The 18,481-nt window shown below is 39.8% G+C and overlaps 1 non-coding gene across 1 annotated transcript; it reads left to right on the forward strand.

Moving 5' to 3' along the window:
- The first annotated feature begins 2,334 nt into the window (after positions 1–2,334).
- LOC122469647 lies at positions 2,335–2,470 on the forward strand. The gene has a single exon (XR_006293557.1). It is a non-coding gene; the product is annotated as a U4 spliceosomal RNA (small nuclear RNA).
- The last annotated feature ends 16,011 nt before the right edge of the window (positions 2,471–18,481 follow it).

Here is an 18,481-nt window from a genome sequence, read left to right on the forward strand (position 1 = left end):
AGAAAAAGAGGGAGACACAGAATCTGAAGCAGCCTCCAGGCTCTGAGCTGTCAGCATAGAGCCCGATGCGGGGCTTGAACTCATGAGCCGGGAGATCGTGACCTGAGCTGAAGTTGGATGCTCAACTGACTGAGCCACCCAGGTGCCCCCAGATTTGAAATGTCTTAATGAAGGAAGCAAGATCTGGAATATATCCCATCCTCCACCACCTGGGAGGCAACTTTACATGGTTACTGAAAACAGAGTGGGGACTGATAGGTCTGTGTTTAAACTCCCACTCAGCCATTCACTTGCTGTGACACCTTTAATAATTCACCTAATCCTGCTGAAGCTCAGTTCCTTATCTGCAAAATGAGGACAAACATGAAGATTAAAATGATGTATGTATCGCTCTTGGCACCATGCCTGGCACGTTGATAATGCCTGGAGTGCACAACTGTGAGAGGCCCACCCGGCATCTAGGGGATGGAGACCAGGAATGCTGCTAAATATCCTGCAATACACCAGACAGCTCCCCCACAACCGAGGATTATCTGGCCCAACATATCACTAGTGCCAAGGTTGAGAACCATAAGTTAATAGCAAAGACTAGCTAGAGGCCCGGCCAGGGCCTATGGTGTGAAAAGGGAAGGATACCATGAGCATCACATCTCCATCCTTGCTTGTTTCGGAAAGGCTGAGCATACTCCCCAGGTCTCAGGAAAAGTGCCCAGAACACACATACTTCCTCCAGTATCTCACAAAATACTGAGATCCCACAGTATCCCTCAGGATCCCACAGGATCCTTCAGTATCCCACAAAATAGTCACAAAATCCCCTGGGTGGAGCCCAGGGATCCACTAGCCTGCCACAAAATACTTCCATACATGGTGCTATTTGTTAAGTAAACACAGCGTCGTATTTCTTGATCCAAAAGGATTTTTATAGTGTCATTCACTTTATAACAGTGTGTTAAACTCTACATATCAATTTCATGCTCCTTTTTGTAATGCTGGCTTTATTTCACAATAAGAATTTTTTGAGAGAAAAAAGTAAACAGACCTTATGACGTGGTGAGATTTGGTTTGGGGGCTTTTTATCTTTTCTATTGAGTATATTGTAAGGTAACAAATCATACACAAGATAAGAAACTTTCAACCTTGATTATCTGATGACAGTCACTAAAACACCAACTACTCTTAAAAAAGAAATGGTAAAATAAATGTATGTGTAAATATATTTAAGTCATAAACATACATGTTTAAAATAAATGTATAACTTATTTTTTATGCCAAAATGCTATGTAGTTCAACTATAGATATTTTTTTCCAGATTATGAAATCTGAATCACAATAACCTCTGACTTTTTTTTTTAGGTTTATTTATTTTGAGAGAGAGAGAGAGCAAGCAGAGGAGGGGCAGAGAGAAGGAAAGAGAGGATCCCAAGCAGGCTCCATGCTCCCAGCGCAGAGCCTGATGTAAGGCTCAAACTCAAGGACCATGAGATCATGACCTGAAGTGAAGCCAAGAGTCCAATACTTAACCGACTGAGCCACCCAGGTGCTCCCTTCTGACTTTTATTATAACACTTTACTCTTCACATATTCTTTTTTTTTTAATTTTTTAAATGTTTATTTATTTCTGAGACAGAGAGAGACAGAGCATGAGTGGGGGAGGGGCAGAGAGAGGGGGAGACACGGAATCCAAAGCAGGCTCCGGGCTCTGAGCTGTCAGCACAGAGCCTGATGCAGGGCTCGAACTCACAAATGGTGAGATCATGACCTGAGCAGAAGTCAGTCGCTCAACTGTCTGAGCCACCCAGGCGCCCCACACTCTTCACATATTCTTAGTCTTCTAGGTTCAGTACTCATAGATCATAAATCATATACCACAGTCGTCTTTCAAAAATTAAAAAGGACACTATCAAGAGGGCGAAAAGATACCACACAGAATGGAGAAAATACTTACAAATCAAATATCTGATAAGTGATTCATATCCAGAATCTATAAAGAACAATTACAACTCAACACTAGCACAACAACAACAAAAACAAAGAAAAACACCACCCAATTCAAAAATGGGCAAAGGACTTCATGAATAGACATATCTCCAAAGAAGATACACAAATGGCCCCTAAGCACATGAAAGGATGCTCAACATCGTCACTCATTAGAGAAATATAAATCAAAACCATATGAGATATCACTTTACACTCATTAGGATAGCTTTTATTAACAAGACAAAACAAGTGTGACAAGGATGCGAAGAAATTGTACCTTGTACATTGCTCACGAGAATGTAAAATGGTGCAGCCGCTGTGTTGCAGTTTGGTGGTTCTTTAAAAAGTTAAACAAGCTTTGCGCAGTGGCAGTATCGTAGCCAATGAGGTTTATCCGAGGCGCGATTATTGCTAATTGAAAACTTTTCCCTAAAAAGTTAAACATACAAGTACTGTATGGTACAGCAAATCAACTTCTAGGTATATACCTCCCCAAAAAGCAAAGACACACACTCAACCAGATAGATACATGTTCAGATACCAGATAGATACCAACGTTCATAGCAGCATTATTCACAATAGCCAAAAGGTGGAAATAAGACAGGTTCCACCAGCAGATGAATGGATAAACACAAGGTGGTATATATTAATAATGTCATGTTATTTAGCCTTAAAAAGGAGGGAAATTCTGCTACATGCTCCAACATGGGTGACTCTTGAACACGTTATGCTAAGTGAAATAAGCCAGGTACAAATGGACAAATAGTGTATGATTCCACTCCTATGAGGTACCTAGAGTGAGTACATTCTTACAGACAGAAGGTTGAAGCTATTGTTTGTTGGGTACAGACGTTCTGTTTGGGATGATGAAAAAGTTCTGGAAATGGATGGTGGTGATGTTTGTGCAAACATAATGAATGTACTTAATGCCACCCATCAACTTAAAACGGTTAAAATGGTAAATTTTATGTATATTTTAATACACAAAACCACAAGGAAATGGATTTCAGTTTTTAAACAAATGGAAAAATACAGGAAACAGAAGGTCAGGATAAAAAGGCAGATAGTGTCACAAGACTGGGACAGGACACTATGAGTTCCTCAGTCTTCCCAGGATCACTATCATTCTGGGGCTTTTTGCCTCTTTCCTGACAGCCTCCCAGAACTCCTGTGGACTGGCTGGCTTTTTGGACCAAAGTTAGCTTGTTCATCCTCATCCACATCCAGCCTGGAAATGACACCTGCTATGACCTCTGAAATTTCACCATTAATTTCTTTAGATGAGTACCAATTACCATCCTCTTCCTTCCCCACACTCTTACCCTGTGCCCCTGAGTCTCATTTTTGTTTTCGGTCATTTGTGGGGGCAAAAAGATCCTTTCATCCCTGAGAAATAAAAATGCCACAATTCTAAACTGGTTGTGGTGAGCAAAAAGAAGATAAAAGTGACACTTTTAGACATAGAGCCAAAGCTTAAAACAGAGGAACATTTACTGTGTGACCCAGTCCATCCACTCCTAACTATGTATTTGAAAGACATGAAAGCATATACCCATACAAAAACCTATATATGAGTGTTCATAGCAAACTTATTTGTAATAGCATGAAACTAGCAATAGCCTGAATTTCCATCAGAAGGTGAATGGATAAGTAAATTTTGGTGCATCGACACAAAGGAGTACTACTGAGCAACGTTGGATACACACAAGTGGACGAATCTCAAAATAATCATGCCGAGGGGCACCTGGGTGGCTCAGTCGGTTGAGCGTCCGACTTCGGCTCGGGTCATGACCTCACGGTTCGTGAGTTCGAGCCCCGCGTCAGGTTCTGTGTTGACAGCTCAGAGCCTGGAGCCTGCTTCACATTCTGTGTCTCCCTCTCTCTCTGTGACACACCCCCCACCCCCGCCCGCTCATGCTCTGTCTCTCTGTCAAAATAAATGAACGTTAAAAAATTTTTTTTTAAAATAGAAAAAAAAATCATGCCGAGTGAAAGAAGCCAGAGGGAAAAAAATAAATATCATATGATCCCATTCATGCAACATTCCCCAACATGCAAACTGACCTAGGGTGACAGAAAGCATATCAGTAGTCTCGAGACAAGAGTGGAGGGGGGGGCAGGTTAAAAGGTATGAGGACGTTTGTGGAGATGGTGAATATGTTCGTTGCCTTGGTTGTGGTGATAGTTTCACAGGTGTCTACACATATCAAAACTCAACAAATTCCACACTTCAAAAATGCAGCTTATTGTTTTTTAAAAAGAGAGTGAGAGAGAAACAGAGCACAAACCCAGACAAAAGGTCCTCCTTCCTCTTCAATATTCTTGAATGCAAGGCTGGAATGCACAGATGCAAAACAGACACAAAAGGCCCCGCTGCTCTCACTCACATACACACGCTAAGGCACGTTTCCTTTACAGTATTTCTGAGTCGTGTCCCTTTCCATTCCCACAGCCACTGGTCTGGTCTAAGCCCTCCTTCCCCACTGTCAGGGGAAGGACACCTAGCCTTACCCTCAATCCAACAGGGGCTGCCAGAATAACCTTGACAAAAGACACCTCCAACCACATGATCCCCCAAATCCAAATGTGGACACACATGCCTGAAAAACCAAAGGTTATAAAATGAAATGTTAGAGGTGAGAATAAGATCACAGGTGATTTCTTTTGCTTTTGCTTATCTGCTTTCCATATTTTACAGTAGTATTTCTGTTAAATGTTTATTTTTTTTGAGAGAGAGAGAGAGACAGAGTGTGAGCAGGGGAGGGGCAGAGAGAGAGGGAGACACAGAATCCAAAGCAGGCACCAGGCTCTGAGCTGTCAGCACAGAGCCCACGCGGGGCTCAAACCCACGAGCTGCGAGATCATGACCTGAGCCGAAGTCAGAGGCTTAGCCAACTAAGCCACCCAGGCGCCTCTGCAATAGTATTTTTTTTTTTTCAACATTTATTTATTTTTGGGACAGAGAGAGAGAGACAGAGCATGAATGGGGGAGGGGCAGAGAGAGAGGGAGACACAGAATCGGAAACAGGCTCCAGGCTCTGAGCCATCAGCCCAGAGCCTGACGCGGGGCTCGAACTCACGGACCGCGAGATCGTGACCTGGCTGAAGTCGGACGCTTAACCGACTGCGCCACCCAGGCGCCCCAATAGTATTTTAAATAAAAATATCCTTATTGGTTTTGCTTGTTCCAAAAGGAATGAATGCTCATTGTAAAATATTCAAAGAGTATGAACAATATGGGAATATAGTGAAGCTGGAAAAGGCAGTGTGTTTCCTCCTGGTTGCCAACGCTGTGGTGGCCTCCCCAACACCCACCCCACCCCTCCCATCCAGGAAGCAGCCAGGCAGTTTGCTGGGATTACCTCCACCCGAAGTTCCAGGAGTGGCCTTTGGAACAGTCTAAACCTGCAGTTCTCAACCTTAACATCCAAACCCTGATATTGTAACAAACGTTTCATAATACTACTTCACCATCCTGACTTAGCAAATCAATAGATCGTATAATACAACTTAGGATATGCTATAATTATAACAAGAGAGAGATAAGAGGAAAATAATTCACTATAAAATGATATCTATTTCACTGTGTAGATGCTTGGGCACAACAATAATAGGAGACATAATGAGATAGTTAGAGGCTTGTGCCTACTGGCAGAATCACCATTCATTCAACAAATAGTGTTTGAGCACTCTCCTAAATTTCCTGGCTATACAGACAGAAATCCCTACCTTATGAAATTTGCATTCTGACAGCAATCAACACAACACATAAGTAAATTATATATTATATTAGAAGTTAATAAGGATGATGGGGGAAAAAAGAAACAGTAAGGAAGTGAGTAGTGGGTTGCAGCTTAAAATAGAGCGGTCAAGGCAGACCTCACTAGAAAGTAACATCACAGCAAAGATTTGAAGGAGGTAAAGGAATGAATCATGCACCTGTCTAGGGGGACAGTGTCCAGGCAGAGGGAATAGACAGTGCAAAAGCCCTGAGGCAGAAGCTTGTCTGGTGAGTGTGTGCGCTTTAAGTGGCCAGTGAGGTGGACTGGAGTCAGTAATAGAAAAAGCAGAAGCAGATGTGTCAGAAAGGTAACAGAGCCAGATCTCGCAGGGCCTCATAGGACATTGCAAGGCTTGTACACTCCGTAAAATGGCGCGTTAGAAGGTTTGGAGCAGAGGAGTGACACGATCTCATCTACATTTTAAAAAGAAAAATCTGGCTGCTCTATTGAGAATAGACTGCTGGGTGGAAGCAGAGAGATCAGCCGGGAGGTTGTTACAAGAACTCAAGTGAGAAACGGCTCCGGCAATAGCTGCAAATGCATACTAATATTCAGTACCGTATTTCATAGAATCTAAGATGTCACTGATCATAGGATACATCCTGATTTCTGAGATAAAATATGCAGTGTGAATTGCATTATGCAGTGTGAACTGCAATATGCAGGGCTGAGCTGGTAACTCAAATACCGTCAGTGGTGTTGGTTGTTGAAAACATGATTTTCTGAAATAGTGAACAACTCTTGGTAAAGTTCCAAGTGAAACAAAGTACTATTTTCTCTCACTTTACCCATAATTCTCATATCTTCAAGTTCAGTATATATTAAGAACATGCAAAAATAGTTCATGTTATATACAAAATGGAGTTAGGGTCTAGGTTCAGATGATTATAAACAGGTTTTTTAAATGTATATTAAAGTCAAATAGGACATTAAAAGTCATGCAAGATGTAGGGAAATTCTGTGTTGGATTGGATTGTCCTATACATTATCAGAATCTAGTATCTCTGGCCCACAGTCTCTAAATGCCCAATCACTATAACAACCAAAATTTCTCCCTAAGTTTACAAATGGGTCCCTAGAAGGTTCATGATTCAGGAACAGGCATGTGCCCACGACTGCTGTGTGACAAGTAACAGAAGTCCACAGGCCTGAATGTGCTGGCAACCCTCCCACCACCAGGGGGAGCCAGCCTTGGGATAAGGCCTTTTTTTTTTTTTTTAATGTAATATATTTTTTTAAACCGTGGTACAAAATATACATACACTTTGCCATCTTAACCATTTGTAAGTACACATTCACATTATTGTGCAACCAATCTCCAGAAAACTTTTCATCTTGCAAAAAGAAACTCTATACCCATAAAACCACAACTCCCCTTTTCCCGCTCCCCACAAATCCTTGGCACCCACCCTTCTACTTCCGTCTCTATGAGTCTGGCCACTCTAACTACCTCATATAAGTGGAATCATACAGTGTTTGTCCTTTCATGTCTGGCTTATTTCACTTAACATAATGTCCTCAAGAAGCATTCACCTTTGAAGGCAGAGTTACAAGCCAGAGGAAAGCTAGCAGCTGAATGACATTGTTGAACCCTGGTGTCATTCCTTCAACAAAGCCCACTTTAAGGCTGGACATTTTGGTTACTTGGCCAATAGATACAACTTATTATTGAGGCATATTTGTGTGCAATTTTCTATTACGTGCAAAATGAAAACACAAAAGCTGATACCCTCCCCTTCTTTCCTTATATAGTAGTAACAGTTTGGTACATATTCTTTCAGACTCTTTAGTACACAAATAAAAATGAATATTGTATTTTTACATAAGAAATTCTATAATACTGTGAAGCAATCTAATTTTTTCACTGTTAATAAATACAAATCTAGCTAATTTTTTACATTTTTTTTAAATTTTAGAGAAAGTATGAGAGAGGGAGAGGAGCAGAGGGAAAGAGAATCCTAAGCAGGCTCCATGTTGCCAGGGCTGAGCCCAATGCAAGGTTTGATCTCACGACCACGAGATCACAAGGTCATGAAATCATGAGATCATGAGATCATGAGACCATGACCTGAGCCAAGATCAAGAGTCGGATGCTTAACCAACTGAGCCACCCAGGTGCCCCTAATACGAATCTAGTTTAAATTCTTCTAAAACTCTGTTGTATGGATGAACCAGAGTCCATTTAACCAATCTGCTACTGACATTTAGGACCTTCTCAGTGTTTTGGTAAGCATGCTGGAGTGAACACCCGTCCACCCATTTATTTCCTTTGAATACAATTCTAGAAGAAATATCTTCTTAAATGGCTGTATTAATTTCTATTCCCAATAATTTATGAGTTCCCGATTCTCCATATTCTTAAAAATATGATATACTGTCCATCACTTTCATCTTTACTAATATAGCATATAATATAATATCTAACTTTTATAACATATAATATCTAACTTTTATTATAATTAGGAGTTCTCTTTTGCAAAAAGAATTTTTTAAATGTTAATTGGTCATGTTTACTTCTTTTTTGTGTGACATGATTATTCGAATCCTTTGTCCATTTGCCTACCAGGGTATTCATCATTTACCTAATAACTCAAAAAATCTCTTTAAAAAAAATAAGCATATTAAATTCTTGCCAGTCAAATATGTCGCAAATATTTCTCCCAATTTATTATTTTAACTTTTTTAATGAAACCTTTTCCATATAAAAGTTCTATTTTTAGCATTATTTTGTTCTTACATGAATGTCCAGTTGTCCCAACATTTATTGAATAATCCATCTTTTCTCACTGTTTTGAAAGGTCACCTGAAATCTGCACACTAAAACTTCATATGTGAATCTGCTGTAGAACTTTCTAATTTATTCTATCAACTCTTTTTTCTGCCCAGATGTCACTGCTCCTTCTAACTCTTTCCTTTCTTTCAAAATTTTCTTGGCTTTATCACATTTCCAGTTTTCAGGTGAACATCACAAACAATTTGAGAAGTTCCAAAGAATCTATTGTGATTTTTTTGGAATTACACTGCAATTATAGATTAATTTGTGAAGAAATGACTTATATTTTTTTTACTTTAATTTTATTTTTTAAATTTACATCCAAATTAATTACCGTACAGTGCAACGATTTCAGAGTAGATTCCTTAACGTGCCTTACCCATTTAGCCCATCCCCCCCCAACCCCTCCAGTAACCCTCTGTTTCTTCTCCACATTTAAGAGTCTCTTATGTTTTGTCCCCCTCCCTGTTTTTATATTATTTTTGCTTCCCTTCCCTTATGTTCATCTGTTTTGTCTCTTAAAGTCATCATATGAGTGAAGTTATATGATATTTGTCTTTCTATGACTAATTTCACTTAGCATGATACCCTCTAGTTCCATCCACATAGTTGCAAATGGCAAGATTTCATTCTTTTTGATTGTCGAGTAATACTCCATTGTATATATACATACAACAAATCGTCTTTATCCATTCATCCATTGATGGACATGTGGGCTCTTTCCATACTTTGACTATTTTTGATAGTGTTGCTATAAACATTGGGGTACATGTGCCCCTTCAAAACAGCACACCTGTATCCCTTGGATAACTACCTGGTAGTGCGATTGCTGGGTCGTGGGGTAGTTCTATTTTTAATTTTTTGAGGAACCCCCATACGGTTTTCCAGAGTGGCCGCACCCGCTTGCATTCCCACCAGCATGCAAAAGAGATCCTCTTTCTCCGCATCCTCGCCAACATCTGTTGTTGCCTGAGTTGTTCATGTTAGCCATTCTGACAGGTGTGAGGTGGTGTCTCCTTGTGGTTTTGATTTGTCTTTCCCTGATGAGGAGTGATGTGGAGCATTTTTTCACGTGCCGGTTGGCCATCTGGTTGTCTTCTCTGGAGAAGTGTCTATTCATGTCTTTTGCCCATTTCTTCACTGGATTTAAATTGTACACTTTAACAGGGTGAATTTTATGGTATGTAAGTTATATCTCAATAAGATTGTTATTTAAAAAATGGAAGCAAGACAAAGATGCCAGTTACTATTTCTATTGTTAAATGTTTTTCTGGAAAACCTATAGAATGTGGAAGGTCAAGAAAAATAAATAAAAGGTACAACTTTTGAAAGAGATTTAAAAAAAATCATTATTTGGAGACCATTTTATTACATATTGAGGTAACTCCAAGAAGGAAGAAACAGTTTTTTAAAGAGTTCAAGAAGGTGGCTAAGGAGATGTATATACTCTATAGGTAGGTAAACACACACATACACACTCACACATACGTACAAAGACAACATATGTGAAGTTAGAAAAACATTTGAGTTACAGTAATAGCAAAAGTTATGACATACATCTGGATAAGCTTAATCTAAAGTATGTGGGAGCTTTCAGAGAAAATAATACAACTTTACTAAAATAGATCAAATAAAACCTGAATAATAGACATGTATGTTCACAGAAGGGAAACCCCAATATAAAAAACAAGTCATTTCTGGGAAAGAAAAGCAATAATGAACTATTGGGACCTCATCAAAATAAAAAGCTTCTGCACAGCGAAGGAAACTATCAGCAAAACTAAAAGGCAACCGAAGAAATGGGAGAAGATATTTGCAAACGACATATCAGTTAAAGGGTTAGTATCCAAAATCTATAAAGAACTTATCAAACTCAACACCCAAAAAACAAATCCAGTGAAGAAATGGGCAAAAGACATGAATAGACACTTCTCCAGAGAAGACAACCAGATGGCCAACCGGCACGTGAAAAAATGCTCCACATCACTCCTCATCAGGGAAAGACAAATCAAAACCACAAGGAGACACCACCTCACACCTGTCAGAATGGCTAACATGAACAACTCAGGCAACAACAGATGTTGGCGAGGATGCGGAGAAAGAGGATCTCTTTTGCATGCTGGTGGGAATGCAAGCTGGTGCGGCCACTCTGGAAAACCGTATGGGGGTTCCTCAAAAAATTAAAAATAGAACTACCCCACGACCCAGCAATTGCACTACCAGGTAGTTATCCAAGGGATACAGGTGTGCTGTTTTGAAGGGGCACATGTGCCCCAATGTTTATAGCAACACTATCAAAAATAGCCAAAGGATGGAAAGAGCCCACATGTCCATCGATGGATGAATGGATAAAGACGATTTGGTGTGTATATATATATACAAGGGAGTATTACTCGACAATCAAAAAGAATGAAATCTTGCCATTTGCAACTATGTGGATGGAACTAGAGGGTATCATGCTAAGTGAAATTAGTCATAGAAAGACAAATATCATATAACTTCACTCATATGATGACTTTAAGAGACAAAACAGATGAACATAAGGGAAGGGAAGCAAAAATAATATAAAAACAGGGAGCGGGACAAAACATAAGAGACTCTTAAATGTGGAGAAGAAACAGAGGGTTGCTGGAGGGGTTGTGGGAAGGGGGAGGGGCTAAATGGGTAAGGGGCACTAAGGAATCTACTCCTGAAATCATTGTTGCACTATACGCTAATTTGGATGTAAATTTAAAAAAAAAGTGTACAATTTAGTGTACACTTAGAAAGCTAGGGTTCGGGGACACCTGGGTGGCTCAGTCAGTTAAGCGTCCGACTTCAGCTCAGGTCATGATTCACAGCTTGTGAGTTCGAGCCCTGTGTCAGGCTCTCTGTGCTGACAGCTCAGAGCCTGGAAATGCTTTGGATTCTGGGTCTTCTCTCTCTCTGCCCCTCCCCTGCTCCCACTGTGTCTCTCTCTCTCACTTTCACAAAAATAAATAATAAAACATTACAAAAAAATTTTTTTTTAAAAGAAAGAAAGCTAGGGTTGGATCATAAAGGCACTTAGCTGGAGGCTGTCAGCTACCTTCAGTCCTTGCAGATGACTGAGCATCAACTTCCACAGTTGCCATATTTGTATTCTAATCTCTTAGGTATATATTATCTCACAAAGTTTAGAATATCTTCCTCTTCTTTAGATAATATTTTCTATCCCCCACAAAGTGCCTGGCATAACTCCTTGCCCATGGTAGGACCTCACTAAATATGCGTGGAATAAATTAGTAAGTACCTACCCATTAATTTCAGGATCTTTAGATAATTCTGGGCAGAAAAGCATTTGACACAGTTCTTACGGGTGGTATGCTGGTAAATGTTTAACAACTAGTTCTTGGGAGTACTTATTTCTAGTGTTTGCTTGATTTCTGAGGTAACAATATTCTCACCACGTCAGTTTTGGTACTTATAGGATATTAACCAGGATGCAAAATTCCTAAAAATTTAACAATGTTCTCTCAATCTGATACAAGCCAGCTCCGGCACAGCACGGATTCTTACCCTCACAGAGTTTTTTGGTGTGTTTTTTCTTTCCTTTGGATTTTTTTATTTATTGAAAAATAAAAATTGGAATAATATTCAATGAAATTTCAAAAATTAATTCGCCCATAATTCATCTACTCTAACAGCTAATATAACTCTTCATTGTTAGGCATTCTCTTCCAGTCTTTGCTTTATGCATACATATTTTAACTAACTATAATCATCCAATTCTTAAAGTGTTTTGTTGTAGCAAATTTTAAACAGATACAAAGTAGACAGAATAAAATAATGAGCCCTATGTACTATTATCCAGCCCCCAGAACATTAACCTGTAACTAACCCTGTCCTAACTATGCCAGCTATTTGCCTCCCACCCACATTTTCTGAAACAAATCCCAGACATCATATCCTTCCATCTGTAAATATTTCAATAGCAACCATTTAATTTTTCATTCAGCTTTTTTCACTTGTAGTCTAAAGAACACAAAGTCATAAATAATTCAACTAAGAAAACATTTGAATATTCTGATGTTGGCAGTGAGGGCTGATTTGAGGGGCAAGGGAGGAGTGTCTAAAAGCTGCAGCATCTGAAGAACTGAATTAGGGAATCTTTTCACTTTTTCCTCATCCTTCTTTTTGTGGCAAAGCACAACAGAACCCAGTTACAATCCCACACGGTATCTATACACACAGAAACACATGCATCATAGGTCAAATCAATCAGTGTCTCTACACATGAAAAATACCCATCAAAGCATATTTTACTCAATACAGTTAAATCCCAAGGCTGTTATTAGTCACCTTTTCCAATATAGCAATTTTTAAGGATATCGCTATCAACCGCCTTGGACATATATTTTTTAAACTTTCCATCTGATCACCCATTGGTCCAACACTTCTTGGAAGACAGATTACTTCCTCCTTCCTTCATCCTAATAATTTATGCTGCAGTGTCATGAATGCTGTCACCCCTCAAGGCCTTTGGGGAAGAGCCCTACAGAGCATGGAACGTCGAAGTCCAGTTCCAAATACAAATCTGGCAAACAAGAAGTCCTCATTATTCGCGCATTTTCCATATACAACATTTGATATTCTAGCAGAGTAGCTCACAGTGTAGACTGAGAGCAGGAAGCAGAAACTGTTTTTATTAATTTTATAACCTCTTTAGACTATTGGTTACAATTCTGGGCATACGCTGTCTCTTACCACAGCTCTACCCTGCAAGGTAGACTTTATTGTACCAAATTTGGAGATGAGAGAAAACAAGACCTACAGAGACTTACTCAAGATCAAACACTTAAATGTGGTGGGGCCAGGATCTGAACCCCAGTGCATCAATTGGGGTTATTTGGTTGCAAGCAAAAGAAATAGGCTAAGCTCAGCTGAAAAGAGGATATTAATTAGAGGGATATTGAACAGATCACAGACTGAATGGGAAGTTGTGTAACACAAGGCTGAATGGCCGCCTGAGTGGTTTGGTTGGTTAAGTGTATGACTTCTGATTTCAGTTCAGGTCTTGATCTCAGGGTCATGGGTTCAAGCCCTGTGTTGAGCTCTGTGCTGCGTGTGAAGACTTCTTTAAAAAAAGAGAGAGAGAGAGAGAGACAGGGCTAGAACCAGGGCAACAGAAATACCGCATCCTCTAGTCAGGAGAGTATGAACGTCAACCATTTTTCATCCTTCTGTCATTTTGTTCAGGATTCAAAGTTCATGGAAAGAGTCCTCAAATGGTCTTTCACTTCAGAAGGAGAGCAGGACATGTAATTTCCTATCCCATGAAGAAGCCCCATTCTGTAGAAATAATTTCTCAAAATTAATTCAGTGTGCAGACCCCCCCTTCAAAGAGGGACTTGTCACTCCAGCTGTGACAGTGTTGTTTACAGAGAGCTTTCAGCTGTCAACCCTCCAGGAACTTCCTTTGCTGCAGAGAACACTCCATTCATGGTTACACCCTTCCAGGGACAGCCCACATTATTGAAACTGGGGTATAAAGGCCTGACCATTTTAGCTTTATGGCACAACTCTGTAGGGCCATTTTCACTCCAGAGCTCCCTGTGAGCCTGAATGAGGCTGTTGGGAGAGCTTGTAGCACAACTGAATTTTTCCCTCTACCCACTCCTGCTTCCCATCTCTCCCTTCCATGGGTGTTGATTCCAAGAGCTTTTTTATTTTTCTTTTTTAAAAATGTTTATTTATTTTGAGAGAGGGAGAGAGAGAATGAAAGAGCAGGGGAGGGGCAGAGAGAGATGGAGAGAGAGAATCCCAAGCAGGCTCCATGCTATCAGCACAGAGCCTGACACAGGGTTCGATCCCATGAACTGTGAGATCATGACCTGAGCCAAAATCAAGAGTCAGCCGCTTAACTGACTGAACCACTCAGGTGCCCCTGAAAAGACTATTTAAAAATAAACATCCTGAACGCTTAATGCAGTCTCAGAGTTTGCTTTCTGGAGAACCCAACCTGTGACATCTCCACTCACCAATGTTGCCTGACTCCAAAGTCCCACCTTTTTACCCCACTAATTGTAATTATGCTTCATTATGACTTTTTACGACGGTAAGATATACATAACATAAAATAAACCATTTTAACCATTTTAAAGTTTAATGGCATTAAATATACTCACATGATTGTGCAATTTCATTTTGACTTTTTATAAACATTTAGAAACAGAGATACACAGAGTATTAGATCTGGAGAAGAGGGAGACCTTTACATGCTAAAATATGCAAATTCAACTATCACAACTTAGCAAATGTAAAAAAGAAACAGAAAGACTGGTAGGGGAAAAGAGAGAAACATAAATTAAGTAGGCATGTCCCCCTTCTACAGCAAGTGAACAAAAAGGATAAATGTCCTGCTTCCCTATGGACCTCAGTCCCTTCTGCTTCCCCCAAGAAGGCATCTCTCCATGCTGAGGGTGACTGTGGATTTAAGATTTGTATTTTGCTATAATATGGCACCAACATAAGCCAAATGCTTCATCTGGTCTCAATGAAGAAAGAGGGATCTGCCCTAATCTGCCGCAGAGAAAAATTTGCCTGGGTGGGACCTAAAAGGTGGCTTGACAGGGACAGTGTGAGGCCTTGGTAAGAGATTTTCAAGGATAATTTTGACTATATCCAGTTTTCGCCTTATATGCTGACCTTACAACTCCCCCCAAGTGAGATGCAACCCTTTTTACATTGTCCTGCATTGTGGTAGTACAGCATTAATTCATACCAAAAAATCAGGACGTTGTTGGGTTTCTTGGCCAGCTCAGTGGGTAGAGTATACAACTCTTGATCTGAGAGCTGTGAGTTCAAGCCCCATGTTGGGTGCAGAGATTGCTTAAAAATAAAATCTTAAAATGAGTAAATAAATAAGTAAAATATTTTTTTAAATGCATCACATGGTAAAAGCAATGGTGAATGGAAGTGCAGAGAGGAAATGACAAACCAAAAGTCGTTCTTATTAGAGTACTTACAGGTTTCCCTATTTGTCAGACGCTATGGCAGTGCTGTCCAGGAGAAATATAATGCTAGCCACAAAAGTGATTTAAAATTTTCTAGTAGCCACACATATAAAAGAGAAAAAAGAAACAAGTGAAATAACCCAATTATTTAACCCAGTGTATATCCCAGTCATTTCAACATGTAATCGATAATTATTAACACCATATTTTACATTTTTTTCATACTATGTATTTTGCATTTGCAATGCATCTCAGTTTGAACTGACCATATTTCAAGTGCTCAGGGGTCACATGTGACTGGTGACTCCCTTATTGGACAGTCCAGGTCTCAAACATATTCTCCAATAAAAGAGAAATCTCTCATTTCTCTAGGAAGTTTGGTTTAATTGGGTAACATCTGAGAGAAAGATGTGGAAATACAGTAAACTCTGTATCAAAACTTTACCTGCTAGAACTGAGAAAGACTTCCATGCATACTAGATTGAAAAGTGGGCAATACTCCGCCTGTTGGCAGAGTGGAAGCCCAAACCCAGCCTTATAATGTACCCTTAGCAGAGAGAAGTAACATCTCCCGGGGCAGAACATGAATCAATAGTTTCCAATTCCCCAACAAGCAGTGAATTATTAAGGCTTCACAAGGATAATTCACGGTGCATTCCAATCAAGTCTATAAATTATAGACAAGAAGTCTATTCTTCAAGCCTCATTGCCTTTCATCCCAGAGGATAAAACAGCAACAGCTAATAGAGAAGGCATTTAAAAAAAGGATCCAAGTATGGAAGCTCTGATTTAATTTAAAACAACAAACTCTACACTCTACAACATAAATGAGTGTAAGTGAGAGCTCAATTTTTACCACTTTGAAATAAAACTGAAATATGGAACTAAAAACATATTTGAAAACCTTGCGCTCTATTCTACTAATTCTATGTCTACATAATATCAAATAAAAGAAAGGATTAATTTATTCATATACCCTTAGAAAGATACCACACACACAAACACACAAATTTTTCATCTGACGCAGAATTCTTGAACTAAAAATTCAACATAAAAATTTGGTCATGATTCATGAAACCTGCAGGGTCTTGGCAGCAGTAAACTGTGCAACTGACCTATTAGAAACACTTTCAAAGTCCATGGCACACAGAACTCCATGGAAAACAACTCTGCTGCAGATGAGCTCAAAGTCAAAAATTACAAATCACATGAGGAAATATATCACTAAGAGGCAGATTAAAAGAGGGAGAAACAGGGGCACCTGAGTGGCTCAGTCGGTTAAGTGTTCAACTTTGGCTCAGGTCATGATCTTGTGGTTAATGAGATCGAGCCCCATGTCAGGTTCTCTGTTGATAGCTCAGAGCCTGGAGCCTGCTTCAGATTCTGTGTCTCCCTCTCTCTGTGCCCCTTCCCTGCTTGTGCTCTCTCTCTCTCAAAACAAATAGGGGCGCCTGGGTGGCTCAGTCGGTTGGGCGTCCGACTTTGGCTCAGGTCGTGATCTCGCAGTCTGTGAGTTCGAGCCCTGCGTCGGGCTCTGTGCTGACAGCTCAGAGCCTGGAGCCTGTTTCAGATTCTGTGTCTTCCTCTCTCTCTGACCTTTGCCCATTCATGCTCTGTCTCTCTCTGTCTCAAAAATGAATAAACGTTAAAAAAAAAGTTAAAAAAAAAAACGAATATAAGCACACACACAAAAAAAAAAAGAGAGAGAGAGAGGTAGAAACAAACAGGAAAATACCTCAAGATAATACAACAATCTAAAGAGATTTTAAATAATTTTTTCAGAATTTTAAGGAATAGATACTTTATGGCAAAAACAGGACATTATATAAAAAATTATCAATATGATAAAAGAACCGATTAGAAATTTCAGACACAAAACATATAATTGGGGAAAAAAAACACTTAACAGATAGATTACACAGTACATTAGACAGAGTTGAAAAGAAATTAATGAATTGGAAGTGGATATAAAGAAATCACCCCAAATGCAGCACAGATAAAGAGACAAAAAAAAAAAACCTTTAATAAATTGGAGACATGAAGGAAAAATGAGAAGATAATACAAATACATAAATACAGTAGGAGTTTCAAATAAATAAAATGCAGGAGAGACAATATTTGGAGAAATATGGGTGGAATTTTAAAGATTTGTTTTTTTTCACTGAAGAAGCCCACCAGCCAAGCAGAAAAAATAACAGTACACCATCACCTAGGCACAATGAAATAAAATTGTAGGACATCAAAGTCAAAGAGTAAAATCTTAAAACTACCAGACAGATGATAATCCTTATCTTTAAAGACATGACCAATGGGGCGCCTGGGTGGCTCAGTCGGTTGAGCGTCCGACTTCGGCTCAGGTCACGATCTCACTGTCCGTGAGTTCGAGCCCCGCGTTGGGCTCTGGGCTGATGGCTCGGAGGCTGGAGCCTGCTTCCGATTCTGTGTCTCCCTCTCTCTCTGCCCCTCCTCCATTCATGCTCTGTCTCTCTCTGTCCCAAAAATAAATAAACGTTAAAAAAAAAAATTAAGGGGCGCCTGGGTGGCGCAGTCGGTTAAGCGTCCGACTTCGGCTCAGGTCACGATCTCGCGGTCCGGGAGTTCGAGCCCCGAGTCGGGCTCTGGGCTGATGGCTCAGAGCCTGGAGCCTGTTTCCGATTCTGTGTCTCCCTCTCTCTCTGCCCCTCGCCCGTTCATGCTCTGTCTCTCTCTGTCCCAAAAATAAATAAAAAACGTTGAAAAAAATTTAAAAAAAAATTAAAAAAAAAAATAAAGACATGACCACTTATTAAACTTATACTAGATTTGTCATGGACAACAATCAGTGCCAGAAGACTGGAATGTCACCTTCAAAGTGCTGAGGGATAATGACCTAGAATATTAGATGCTCTTATACTCTCACTCAGGATACTTCCAGACATACAAAGACTGAGAGATTACTTTTTACAGGTTCTTGCTGAAAGAGTCATTAAAGG

The sequence above is a fragment of the Prionailurus bengalensis genome, chromosome B3, assembly GCF_016509475.1.
Source record: "Prionailurus bengalensis isolate Pbe53 chromosome B3, Fcat_Pben_1.1_paternal_pri, whole genome shotgun sequence".
Classification (NCBI taxonomy): domain Eukaryota; kingdom Metazoa; phylum Chordata; class Mammalia; order Carnivora; family Felidae; genus Prionailurus; species Prionailurus bengalensis.